The sequence below is a fragment of the Equus caballus genome, chromosome 15 (genome assembly GCF_041296265.1).
Source record: "Equus caballus isolate H_3958 breed thoroughbred chromosome 15, TB-T2T, whole genome shotgun sequence".
Lineage (NCBI taxonomy): Eukaryota > Metazoa > Chordata > Mammalia > Perissodactyla > Equidae > Equus > Equus caballus.
Window position 1 is genome coordinate 72,629,553 of NC_091698.1, and position 12,811 is coordinate 72,642,363.

The 12,811-nt window shown below is 35.8% G+C and overlaps 1 long non-coding RNA gene across 1 annotated transcript in view; it reads left to right on the forward strand.

Moving 5' to 3' along the window:
• The first annotated feature begins 372 nt into the window (after positions 1 to 372).
• LOC111768118 (uncharacterized) overlaps positions 373 to 12,811 on the forward strand; it is a 122,524-nt gene continuing 110,085 nt past the window's right edge. The window contains exon 1 of the long non-coding RNA XR_002800197.2: positions 373 to 432. This is a non-coding gene — a long non-coding RNA (uncharacterized lncRNA). The remainder of the gene's footprint in view (positions 433 to 12,811) is intronic.

Consider the following 12,811-nt stretch of genomic DNA (forward strand, 5'->3'; position numbering starts at 1 on the left):
GCAACCCAAAGAACCTTACTGAATAAAGTAGCTTGAAGTAGCTTGAAGACACCCAGATTTCTATATAAAGTAGGCTTATTTAAATATCACCACAAAGAAGTGCTCTTTACAAGCTAAAAATGTTCAGAAGGTTGCTGTGGTTTAGTTTATTCCCTGAATTTGAGGCACATTAATGCCTATGAGAAATACGCCAAAGCTCAATAGAAATGAATCTCATTAGCATTAAATACAGCAATTAATTTATGTTGTTATTTATTGGTCAATTATATTAGAAATTATAGTGTTTAACAGAGGACAATCAGGTTTCCAAGAGCTATAATTTTGCGTGCAGTGGATAGGAGACAGATAGACCACACCTCACAATTAAACCCTGACTGGCTCTAACAAAGAGGAGGCTTACCTGCTTTCTGTGCCTACAGAAGACCAGACCAGGTAATAGGAAACAAGCTCATCTTACTTTAAGGCATGGATATGTTGCTTGGTCATAAGAAAAACTCTTCTCTGTGAGAGTACACATCAAAATGGGATATTGGGAAATTTTGATATTTTACGCTCAAGACACTTTTAAGGAAGGAATCACAGACTATATTCTCTGGATTGTTTCATGTCTTTGCAATTCCTTATTATAGAGAATAGCATGAGACAAGTTCTTAATTTCTTTTTCAGATATCTAACTTTGCAAGGAAGAGCAAAATTATAACCTTAGGATAAGGAATTTCTTTTTTGGGTGTATATGAAGGCTATGGTTTTAGGAAATCACTATCCAGTGCTAGCATTAATCTTTTCGGCACCATGTGGGCCACAGGCTTAAAGTGATCCTAACTTCAATCCTCATTTGCTGGTAGGGTGAATGACAGAGAAAAATGATGCTAATGCTAGAGTAACCAGTATACCCAGGCACACATGTGCTGTTGGTCTATCAATTAATTCCCATGTTACGCCAGGCTAGTGTGTTGGCCATGGTGATTTCTGTACAATGACCTGATGTCAAGCTGATCACATTGATGATACCGTGTGATGGCATTCTGTCATCCTGTATTTTCTTTCTCTCCCTTTCTTTCACCTTCCTCTGCTCCTTCTCTTCTTTTCCTTCAACAAATGCTGAATAATATCACGATCTAAAGTGTGCATTAGGGATGTATTGGAAATCATATACAGTTCTTTTCCTGGGGAAGCAAAATATCGGGGTTGCAACAATGCATCTCAATCATCTCTAAATGGTCTCATCCAGAATTGGGCCCTTAATAATAAAATAGCTATAATTTTTTGAGTGCTTTCCATTCTCCCAGGTCTTTAGATATCAGTTAATTTCTTCAACAGCACTATGAAGTAGAACTTATGATCTCTGGGTTTAGAAGAGGAAATTGAAGCTCCGGGAGGTTCAGTAACTTGCCCAATATTTCACAGTTTAGAGACTGTTAAAGCCAGGCTTTACATTCTGCTCAAATTGACCTCAAGGAAGGTGCTTTAATACAATACGGCCAATTAGATGTTGTTTTATAATCTCAGATTTTGTTTTCATAATAGTATCAAAAATCAACCATAATTCACCATGTCCATATTTACTTGGGAGTTTGGGTATATTATTTGGGAAAGAGAAAAATGGAAATAGGAATGGAAAAGTTCTTTTTTATTTACTATCTCACTTGACCATGGCATCAGGTTTAAGTAGGAACTTTGTCTTATCTACTTCTACTACCCCATCCTGTAGAACTCAATACATATTTGTTGAATGGATAAATTAATGAGAAGCTATCTATGAGATAGGTATCATTCTTCCCATTTTGTAGATGAGAAAACTGAGGTTTGGAGAAATTAAATAATTTGCCTAAAAATCATAGTGCTACTAAGTGGCAGAAAAGGAGTTTTGATTCAGATCTGTTAGAGTCTAACATTTTGTGGATTAGCCATTAGATAATAGCACTTTTCCCCAAATCATCATTGCTTTAAAGACTTTAGATTGACAACTGATTTTATAACAGGTGAAAAATAAAATAACATTTTAAATGCTTTCCCCCCAGCAGTCTAAAACAGTGCGCTCAAAGTGCCTGATGGAACTGATTATTTCTCAGTTCACACTGGGATAGGGAGTTTCAGCCAGATGGAGATTAACTGCATCACCAAACACTCTGTTTTGTACAGCTGAAATTTTTTCATAACCAGACTTTTTAAATGAAGGAATCATGTTGATCCACATTCTGGTACAAGTTCTTTATCTCATTGCCATGCGCTGGGGATAATGGTTCAAGGACAGGCATGGATCCTGGCTCTTACTTTTAGTAATCCTGAGTCATGGCCCCATCCTAGAATCTGAAGGCGTTCTGCACGCACATGTAATTTTGAAAAGAACTGGTATAGAGGATATTTTCAAGTGCACTTTTTCATAAACATCAGGAAAAGCTACCAAAAGAAGATTTTTGGATCTTCTTTTTTGACATTCCACATTTAGGCACAGTCTTTGAAGATGTCCAATAAATAATCACACAAGAATGATGCTTTAAAATGTAAAAGACATTCATATACACAAATTCCTTTGATTCCGAAAATGATCCTATTTCTATTATAGACACGAGGTAATTTAGGTTTAGTGAAATTAAGAACTTTCCCCAAACCACAAGCTAGTAGAGTCTACAGTCGGAATTTATTCTCAGCTTTCTTGGGTCCATTTTCTCAATTAATTCCCTTGTGATTCTTTTTGTTTGTTTTCCCTCCTTTGGAATGAGAGAGATTCACCACAGTAGACATCCAATATGGGTGTGTTTCGGATGAAATTATAGATTTCACTTCACAACATGTTTTGTGAAATATTTATTTGACTTTTATTGTTATATTTTGAAATACACTTAACTGTACGGTCATGCAGTCACTTAACGAAGTGCATACATTCCGAGAAATGCGTTGTTAGGGGATTATGCCACTATGTGAACATCATAGAGTGCACTTACACAAACCTAGATGGTATAGCCTACTAAACACCTAGGCTAAATGGTACTAATCTTACAGGGCCACCATTGTATGTGTGGTCCATTGTTAACTGAAACATCGTTATGCCGTGCATGAGTGTGTATATATTCAATTTGTGAGGCAATTGGTAGAAATGCTATAATACTCAAAATTTCAAAGTCTAACCTTTGCTCAGCGGACAGAGAAAAATATGAGTTCAATTATTTTGCAAATGAACATCTTGCAACATATAAACAGCCCAAAGCACATTACATCACAATGTGCTAATAAAAAATAATTAAAACAAGGAAATAAAATGTCACAAGTAACAAAATGTACCCAAGAACCAATAAAAAAGATGTAAATGAGATTCCACAGAGAAAAATGTGCTGACTTGGGCCTTTGCAGGTCATTTTTCTAGATGGTGAAGTCTATAAAGAAGGTAAAATTTGAATGAGAAATTGGCTTAGAATTCACAGTATTGAAGACCATTTGCTGACATCTGCTCAGCACTATGTCTCAGGTTTTTTTTTTTTTTCATTTTACGTCATCTGTTTCTCATTCTGTGTATAGAATGAAAACAAACACCTGTACATCAAAGGATGTCATTTAATAGTAATGCAATTCTACATAGAAGAGGCAGCTATAGAGACATTACATGGGCATTTTTCTCATTCTTATAGTTCATCACAAATCTTCACACTGAAATCAGAAAATATGTGGGAAAGATCAAAAGCCCAAGCTGTCATAGATGTTTCTCAAACAAGAAAATATTGACATTATACTGTGGAAATTATATGTATTTTTGAGAGCAGAATTGACAAACTGAATCTCACAGGTGCATCTGAGGGTAAATCCAATTGAGTTAGAGCTGCCATTCCCCACTAACTGTAAACACTGTGGAACTGGAACACAACAGTCACAGAAATGCAATGAACACAGGTGACATCACTCAGGTGAATGAATGATTACAATTATCCTGTTCAAAACGATAGTCACACATTGTGGTGACTCTTTTCTGTAAGTCACAGGTGATCCAGAGTACCCAGCTAGGCTCAGATAAGGCTTTGGATGGTCGGTGGCAGTGTTGAGTGGGCTAGATTATTTTCCCTGAGTATGACTCCTGTTGTCACTGAAGTCCTGGGGTCTGACAAGTAGCACAGGAAATACTGAGTATTGAGAAGTATTCTCAACAGAAGTATCGAGAAATAGAGTAGTATGCAAAAGCTTGCATTTTTCTCTGGTATGCTGCTAATGACAGAAGGAGGTAAGGAGATAAGATAAGCCAAAGGTAAGAGGCATCCTACATGTATGTGGAGATGATTGGCAGCCCTAATCGCCAAAATAATAGAAATGACTATTGATATTTATTCTGTTCCATTAAATGTGTGAGAAGATTTACTTAAATTATGATTAATTTTTCATACAAAGTCTCTGAAGTAGGTATTACTTAAGAGATAAGGATGAAATACTGTTTACAGTACCCAGCTGTAAATAGAACTAAGATTCAAACTGCAGGGAGAGTATTGATCTCGAGGTCCAGTGACTTCTGCTTACTTTATTTTTCCTCTTTCTTCTACATGAAGACGTGCTACTGGCAAAGTACCGTACACACATTGAATCAATTTTCTAGATTTTTTGCTCTGTCTTCTCTGACTTGCCAAATGAGTTTGGGAATGACTAGCCAAAGTTAAGGTACAGACTGTAGGCATAGGCGGGAACAAAGCAAATGAACCCAAGCAGAGATTCAACTGAGAGCATGCTTCTTGTTCCACTCCTCTCTTGTGCCTCATTTTGCACTTTTCAAAGGCTAATGCCCTAGATGACTCTTCCCTTTTTCTCCCATTCAGCCGTTCTCACTGGATCTATTGCTGGACCCTTAATATTCGGTTAATCTGGTCAAATCTTTTCCTCAACATCTAGAAAAATAAAATAGTGACATCAATTTCCTTTGTGGGTAATTAGGAGAAACGAATTGGAAATTAAGAATGAAATGTATTTCCTATGAGAAGGATTTTAGGGAAAAACAGAACAGATCTGTTCCGTTAAATTTTCTGCAGGAAGAGCATCTATATGGTGCAAATAATTTACACTTGTTGCTGTCTCGGAGTTTTGTTTGGTGGCTTACAGACACGTTATTCACGTAGCCAGAATCCCCTGGTAGAGATATATTTTTTAATCCTTTTGACCAGACTAGATGGAGCCTGTAAAATTGACACAGGTAATCTTTTTTATTTAGATAAGTCATCAACTGGTAAATAGGCTGTAATGATGTCTATCCCAATCTGCCTGCCATTCAATATGCAATTAGTTGCCTTATTCACCAACCACATCTATATAATTTGATATTCTAAGAACATAGTTTATATTATTGTTGCTATGTTTTAGTTATTTTCATTAACTAGTTTTCTCTCATATATACTTGTATATGTATCTTCATACTGTACAGAAAACCAGCCATCTTTCCTTGAGGCAAATCAGGAAGATGACCAGCCTTGCTTTTTATAAAATAAAAGACTCATTGTGCAAGTACTCTGCCTACCACAGAAGTATTTTACGTATTGGCAGAATGCATAAAAGGAAAAAAAGGCCAATTTGATATCCATCAATTGCATAAAAATACATCAGATCCAAATACTCTAATTTTGAAATAATAACAGGAATAAAATTTGGGCAGGTAGGGAAATAATTCTCAAGTAATCATTCCTGATATAAACACCATTTCAAAGAACTGTCTCATACTTATAATTCCAAATTGCTCTGAGCTGCTTTATTTTGGGGTAACTAAGCCAATTAGAAACTTGCAATAAAAAATTCATATGTATCTTGAAAAGCACTCAAAGATGCAGGGTCTTACCATGAACGTATTAGCCAAACTACAACTTTTTTGAAAATTAAAACAAAAATTGCTAATCTAAATATTCAATCATATTTTGTTTAGTCTTCTTCTATTCTTTAAAATGAAATTTGTCTAAAATATTGGAAACCTAGAAGAAATGGATAAATTCCTAGAAACAAGCAACCTACCAAGACTGATTCATGATGAATAGGAAATCTGAACAGACCAATTACTAGTAAGAAGATTGAAACCATAATCAAAAAGATCCAAACAAACAAAAGTCTAGGACCTGATAACATCACTGGTGAATTCTACCAAACATTCAAAGAAGAATTTATATCAATCCTTCTCAAACTCTTTAAAAAAATAGAGTTTTCTTAATGCTGGCTTTACAAGGCCAGCATTACCCTCATACCAAAACCATACAAGGACACCACAAGAAAAGAAAATTACAGGCCAATATCCCTGATGAACATACATGCAAATATTCTCAACAAAATATTATCAACCGGACAACAATAAGTTAAAAGGATCATACACCATGAACAAGTGGGATTTATTCCAGGGAGGCAAGGACAGTTCTACATCTGAAAATCAGTCAATGTGATACACCACATTAACAAAATGAAGGATAAAAATCATATGATCATCTCAAAAGATGCAAGGCCAGCCTGGTGGCCCGGTGGTTAAGTTCACGTGCTCTGCTTCGCCAGCCCGGGGTTCGCTGGTTCAGATCCTGGGTGTAGACCCACCCACTGCTTATCAAGCCATTCTGTGGGAGATGTCCCACATATAAAGTAAAGGAAGATGGGCACAGATTCTAGCTCAGGGCCAATCTTCCTCAGCAAAAAGAGGAGGATTGGTGGCAGATGTTAGCTCAGGGCTAATCTTCCTCAAAAAAAAAAAAAGATAAAAAGTATTTGACAAAATTCAACATCCATTTATGATAAAAACTCTCAGCAAAGTAAGTATGGAGGGAATGCACCTCAACATAATAAAGCCCACTGCTAACATCATACTCAATCGTGAAAAGCTGAAAATTTTTCCTCTAAAATCAGGAACAGGACAAGGATGCCCATTCTCACCACTTTTATTCAACATAGTATTGGAAGTCCTAGTCAGAGCCATCAGGCAAGAAAAAGAAATAAAAGGCATCCAAATTGGAAAGGAAGAAGTAAAACTCTCACTATTTGCAGATGATATAACATTATATTAGAAAACCCTAAAAACCCCATCAGAAAACTGTTAGAACGAATAAGTAAAATCAGTAAAGTGACAGGATACAAAATGCACAAAAATCTGTTGCATTTCTATATACCAATAATGAACTATCAGACAGAGAAATGAAAAAAACAATCCCACTTACAATTACATCAAAAAGAATAAAATACCTAGGAATAAATTTAACCAAGGAGGTGAAAGACCTATATATTCAAAACTACAAGACGTTAATGGAAGAAATTGAAGAAGACACAAATAAATGGAAAGATATGTTGTGCTCATAAATTGGAAGAATTAATATTATTAAAATGTCCATACTACACAAAGCAATATACAGATTCAATGTAATTCCTCTCAAAATTCCGATGACATTTTTCACAGAAATAGACCAAACAGCCCTAAAATTTATTTGGAGCAATAAAAGACCCTGAATAGCCAAAGCAATCTTCAGAAAAAAGAACAAAGCTGGAGGCATCGTGCTTCCTGATTTCAACTATATTTCAAAGCTATAATATTTAAAACAGTGTGGTATTGGCATAAAAACAGACATGTAGAAAAATGGAACAGAATAGAAAGCCCAGAAATAAAGGCACACGTATATAGTTAATTAGCTTATGACACAGGAGCCAAGACCATACGATGGGAAAAGGACGGTCTCTTCAACAAATGGTGTTGTGAAAATTAGACAGGCACATGCAAAAGAATGAAACTGGGCCATGGTCTTACACCATACACAAAAATTAACTCAAAATGGATTAAAGACTTGAATGTAAGACCTGAAACCATGAAAATCCTAGAAGAAAACATAGTCTGTAAGCTCCTTGGCACAAGTCTTGGCAATGATGTTTTGAAACTGACACCAAAAACAAAAACAACAAAGGCAAAAACAAACAAGTGGGATTACACCAGACTTAAAAGCTTCTGCATAACAAAGGAAACCATCAACAAAATAAAAAGGCAACCTACTGAATGGGAGAAAATATTTGCAAATCATATATTTGATAAGGGGCTAGTACCCAAAATATATAAAGAACTCATACAACTCAATAGCAAACAAAGAAATAATCCAATTAAAAAATGGGCAGAAGATCTGAATAGATACTTTTCTAAAGAAAGCATACAGATGTGAAAATGTGCTCAACGTCACTCATCATGAGGGGAATGCAAATCAAAACCACAATCAGATATCACCTCACACCTTGTTAGAATGGCTATTATCAAAAAGACTAGAAGTAACAAGTGTTGGCAGGGATGTGGAGAAAAGGGAATCCTTGTGCACTGTTGGTGGGAATGTAAATGGGTGCAAGCAAAGTGGAAAACAATATGGAGGTTCCTCACAAAGTTAAAAATGGAACTACCACATGGAAATACCACTTCTGGGTATTTGAAGAAATCAAAAACATGAATTTGAAAAGATATATGCACTCCCATGTTCATTGCATCAATATTTACAATAGTCAAGATATGGAAACAACCTAGGTGTCCATCAGTGGATGAATGGATAAATAAATGGTGGTATATATATATACATATATATATCTACATACATACAAGGAAATGTTATTCAGTCATAGGAAGAATGAACACCTGCCATCTGCAACAACATGGATGGACCTTGAGGGCATTGTGCTAAGGGAAATAAGTCAGACAAAGACAAATACTGTATAATCTCTCTTATATGTGGAATCGTATGTATATGTGTATATATATATATATATGCACAAGCAATATACATATACATATATATAAATAAACCAAACTCACAGTTACAGTGAACAAAGTGGTGGCTGCCAGAGGTGGGGAGAGGGGAGAGGGATATGTGGGTGAATTGCTTTTGTTTTCTTTTAGTTTAAATAAATTGAAATTTTTAAAAAATCCTTTTATCAAGGTATATTAGTCAATTGTTCCATAGATTATATACTAAAACTAGAATAATGTTTTAACTTTAAGATTCCAGGTAAAGACCAAAAATATGTTCTCTGGAAATGAACAGATGAATGAGTAGGTTAGAAAAAATAATTTCTTAATTATTCTTAAAATCTTTTTTTTAATTTTTATTTTTTTCGGATGTGCATCATATTTCGAATTCTGTATACATTACATCATGTTCACCACCCGAACACTAATTATAGTGCATCCCCTCACATGTGAGCCTAATCACCCCTTTTGCTCCCCCCTCTTCCCCAATGGTAACCACCAGTCCAATCTCCAATGCTATGTGTTTTTTTTTTCTCGTTTTTTTCTTCTACTTATGAGTGAGATCGTATGGTATTTGACTTTCTCCCTCTGACTTATTTCTCCTAGCATAATACCCTCAAGGTCCATCCATGTTGTCGCAAATGGCCGGATTTCGTCATATCTTATGGCTGAGTAGTAGTCCATCGTGTATAAATACCACATCTTCTTTATCCATTCGTCCCTTGATGGGCACCTAGATTGCTTCCAAGTCTTGGCTATTGTATATAATGCTGCAATGAACATAGGGGTGCAAGTATCTTTATGCTTTTGTGTTTTCAAGTTCTTTGGATAAATACCCAGCAGTGGAATAGCTGGATCATATGGTAGATCTATCCTTAATTTTCTGAGGTTACTCCAAACTGCTTTCCATAGTGGCTGCACCAGTTTGCCCTGCCGCCAGCAGTGAACAAGGGTTCTCTTCCCTCCACACCCTCTCCAACATTTGCTGTTTCCTGTCTTGTTAGTTATAGCCATTCTGACCGGAGTGAGGTGATACCTCATTGTAGTTTTGATTTGCATTTCCCTGATAGGTAATGATGTTGAGCATCTTTTCATATGCCTGTTGGCCATCTGTATATCTTCTTTGGAGAAATCTCTGTTCAGATCTTTTGCCCATTTTCTAATTGGATTGTTGGTTTTTTGTTGTGGAGATGTATGAGTTCTTTGTATATTTTGGATATTAACCCCTTTCTGATATGTGGTTTGCAAATATCTTCTCCCAATTGTTAGGTTGTCTTTTCGTTTTATTGATGGTTTCCTTTGCTGTGCAGAAGCTTTTTAGTTTGATGTAGTCCCATTTGTTCATTTTTTCTTTTGTTTCCCTTGCCCGGTCAGACATGGGACTTGAAAATATGCTGCTCAGACCAATGTCATAGAGCGTACTGCCTATGTTTACTTCTAGAAGTCTTATGATTTCGGGTCTTACCTTCAACTCTTTAATCCATTTTGAGTTGATTTTTCTGCATGGTGTAAGGGAATGGTCTACTTTCATTCTTTTGCATGTGGCTGTCCAGTTTTCCCAACACCATTTATTGAAGAGACTCTCCTTTCTCCATCGTATGCTCTTGGTTCCCTTGTCAAATATTAGCTGTCCACAAACGTGTGGGTTTACTTCTGGGCTCTCAATTTTGTTCCATTGATCTGTGTGTCTATCTTTGTGCCAGTACCATGCTGTTTTGGTTACTATGGCTTTGTAGTATAATTTGAAATCAGGGAGTGAGATACCTCCAGCTTTGTTCTTTTTTCTCAGGAATCCTTTGGCTATTCGGGGTCTTTTGTTGTTCCACATAAATTTTAGGATTCTTTGTTCTATTTCTGTAAAAAATCTTGTTGGAACTTTGATAAGGATTGCATTGAATCTATAGATTGCTTTAGGAAGTATGGACATTTTGACAATGTTAATTCTTCCAATCCAAGAGCACGGAATATCTTTCCATTTCTTTGTGTCTTCTTCGATTTCTTTCAACAATGTTTCATAGTTTTCCGTGTACAGATCTTTCACCTCTTTCATTAAGTTTATTCCTAGGTATTTTATTCTTTTTGTTGCAATGGTAAATGGGATTGTATTCTTAATTTCTCTTTCTGCTACTTCGTTGTTAGTGTATAGAAACGCAACAGATTTTTGTACGTTGATTTTGTATCCTGCAACTTGACTGTATTCTTTTATTATTTCTAAAAGTTTTTTAGTGGACTCTTTAGGGTTTTCTAGATATAAAATCATGTCGTCTGCAAAGAGTGACAGTTTCACTTCTTCTTTTCCAGTGTGGATCCCTTTTATTTCTTTTTCTTGCCTGATTGCTCTGGCTAGGACTTCCAAAACTGTTAAATAAGAGTGGTGACAGTGGGCATCCTTATCTGGTTCCTGTTCTTAGAGGGATAGCTTTCAATTTTTCTCCATTGAGAATGATATTTGCTGTGGGTTTGTCATATATGGCCTTTATTATGTTGACGTATTTTTCTTCTATGCCCATTTTATTTAGAGTTTTTATCATAAATGGATGCTGTATCTTGTCGAATGCTTTCTCTGCATCTATTGAGATGATCATGTGATTTTTATTCTTCATTTTGTTAATGTGGTGTATCACATTGATAGATTTGCGGATGTTGAACCATCCCTGCATCCCCGGAATGAAACCCACTTGATCATGATGTATGATCTTTTTAATGTATTAATTAATAGTTTCTTAATTATTCTTAAAATCTTGACAGGAAATGGATGTATTAATAAAAATATATTCTTCCCTCTTCTGCATAAACAAAAATGTTCACTTAGAATTTAGAAAATATTCTGAATTTGTTAAGACTTTATAGTAGGATGACTGGATAGATTTTTTGAGTTTGGTTATAAAATGGAAATTAAGCAAAATTAAAGATGGGAACTAGAAGGTTCTATGCTAGTTAAAACAGATAAATGGGTTCCTTCTTATCATAGCAGTGGACAATGGAGATCATTCTACATGGAACATCTACCAAGATAGAACTTTTACTGGACAACAAAATTAACTCTCAAGAAATTTCAAAGGATCAGAATCTTGAAGAGTATGTTCTCTAATCATAGCAGTATTGAATTAGACTAAATAAAAATAAAGTGCCTAGAAAATTCTCAAAATATTTAGAAATTAGACAACACATTTCTAAATAATCCCTGGGTCAAAAAGAAATTATAAGGGAATTTAGAAAATATTTTAACCTGGATGATAATGAAAATATGACATACCAAATTTTATGGCATGCAATTAGGGCAGTAGGTAGAGGAAAATATGTGTCTTTAAACGCATATATTAGAAAATATTTTTATACTTCAATGATCTAAGCTTCGACCTTAAGAAATAAAAAAGAAGAATATATTAAAGCCAAGGAAGTAGATAAAGGAAATAATACAAATTAGAGTGGAAGTCAATGATAGAGAGAATGGAAAAGAAAAAGAAACTTAACAAAGTCAGATCCGGAGTCAAGATGGCAGCAAAGGTGGACTCTGAACTCACCCCCTCCCACTGGCACAACAAATTTACAACTACTCTTGCAACAATTCCCCCTGAGAGAGAATTGAAAATTGAACGAAAAGAACCCCCACAACAAGGGACAGTGCTGACTGAGGTGGAAGAGGCAGAAATTCCTTTCTGGAGAGAAAAAAGCCACATTCTAGCCATGGCGCTTCACAGCCAATCAGGAGAAATCTTAAGGTACAGAGCTTGCCTTGGACAAGTGTGGGATAATAAGCAGCTTTTGGACTCAGCACAACTGAGACAAATGTCATAACATCTGGCTTTGCTGGCTATTAACAACAATGAAGAATACCCCCAGAAAAACTATTGGACACAAGGGGAAAAAGCCTACTCTTAACGGGCCTAGGCACAAATTCATTCATTTTGTAAAGCAAACTTAAATCACTAGGAAGAAAGGTGCATAGTGCTTTGGTGAAAAGAGACTTACTTGATAGGCTCTGGGCACATCTTGGTGAAGGGTGAGACCACTCCAGGCTGGGACCACCTCCCCAGGGAATGAGACACTGGCAGCAGCCATTATTGTGACCTAGTACAGGCATGCTGACACAGACACTAGCAGAGGTCA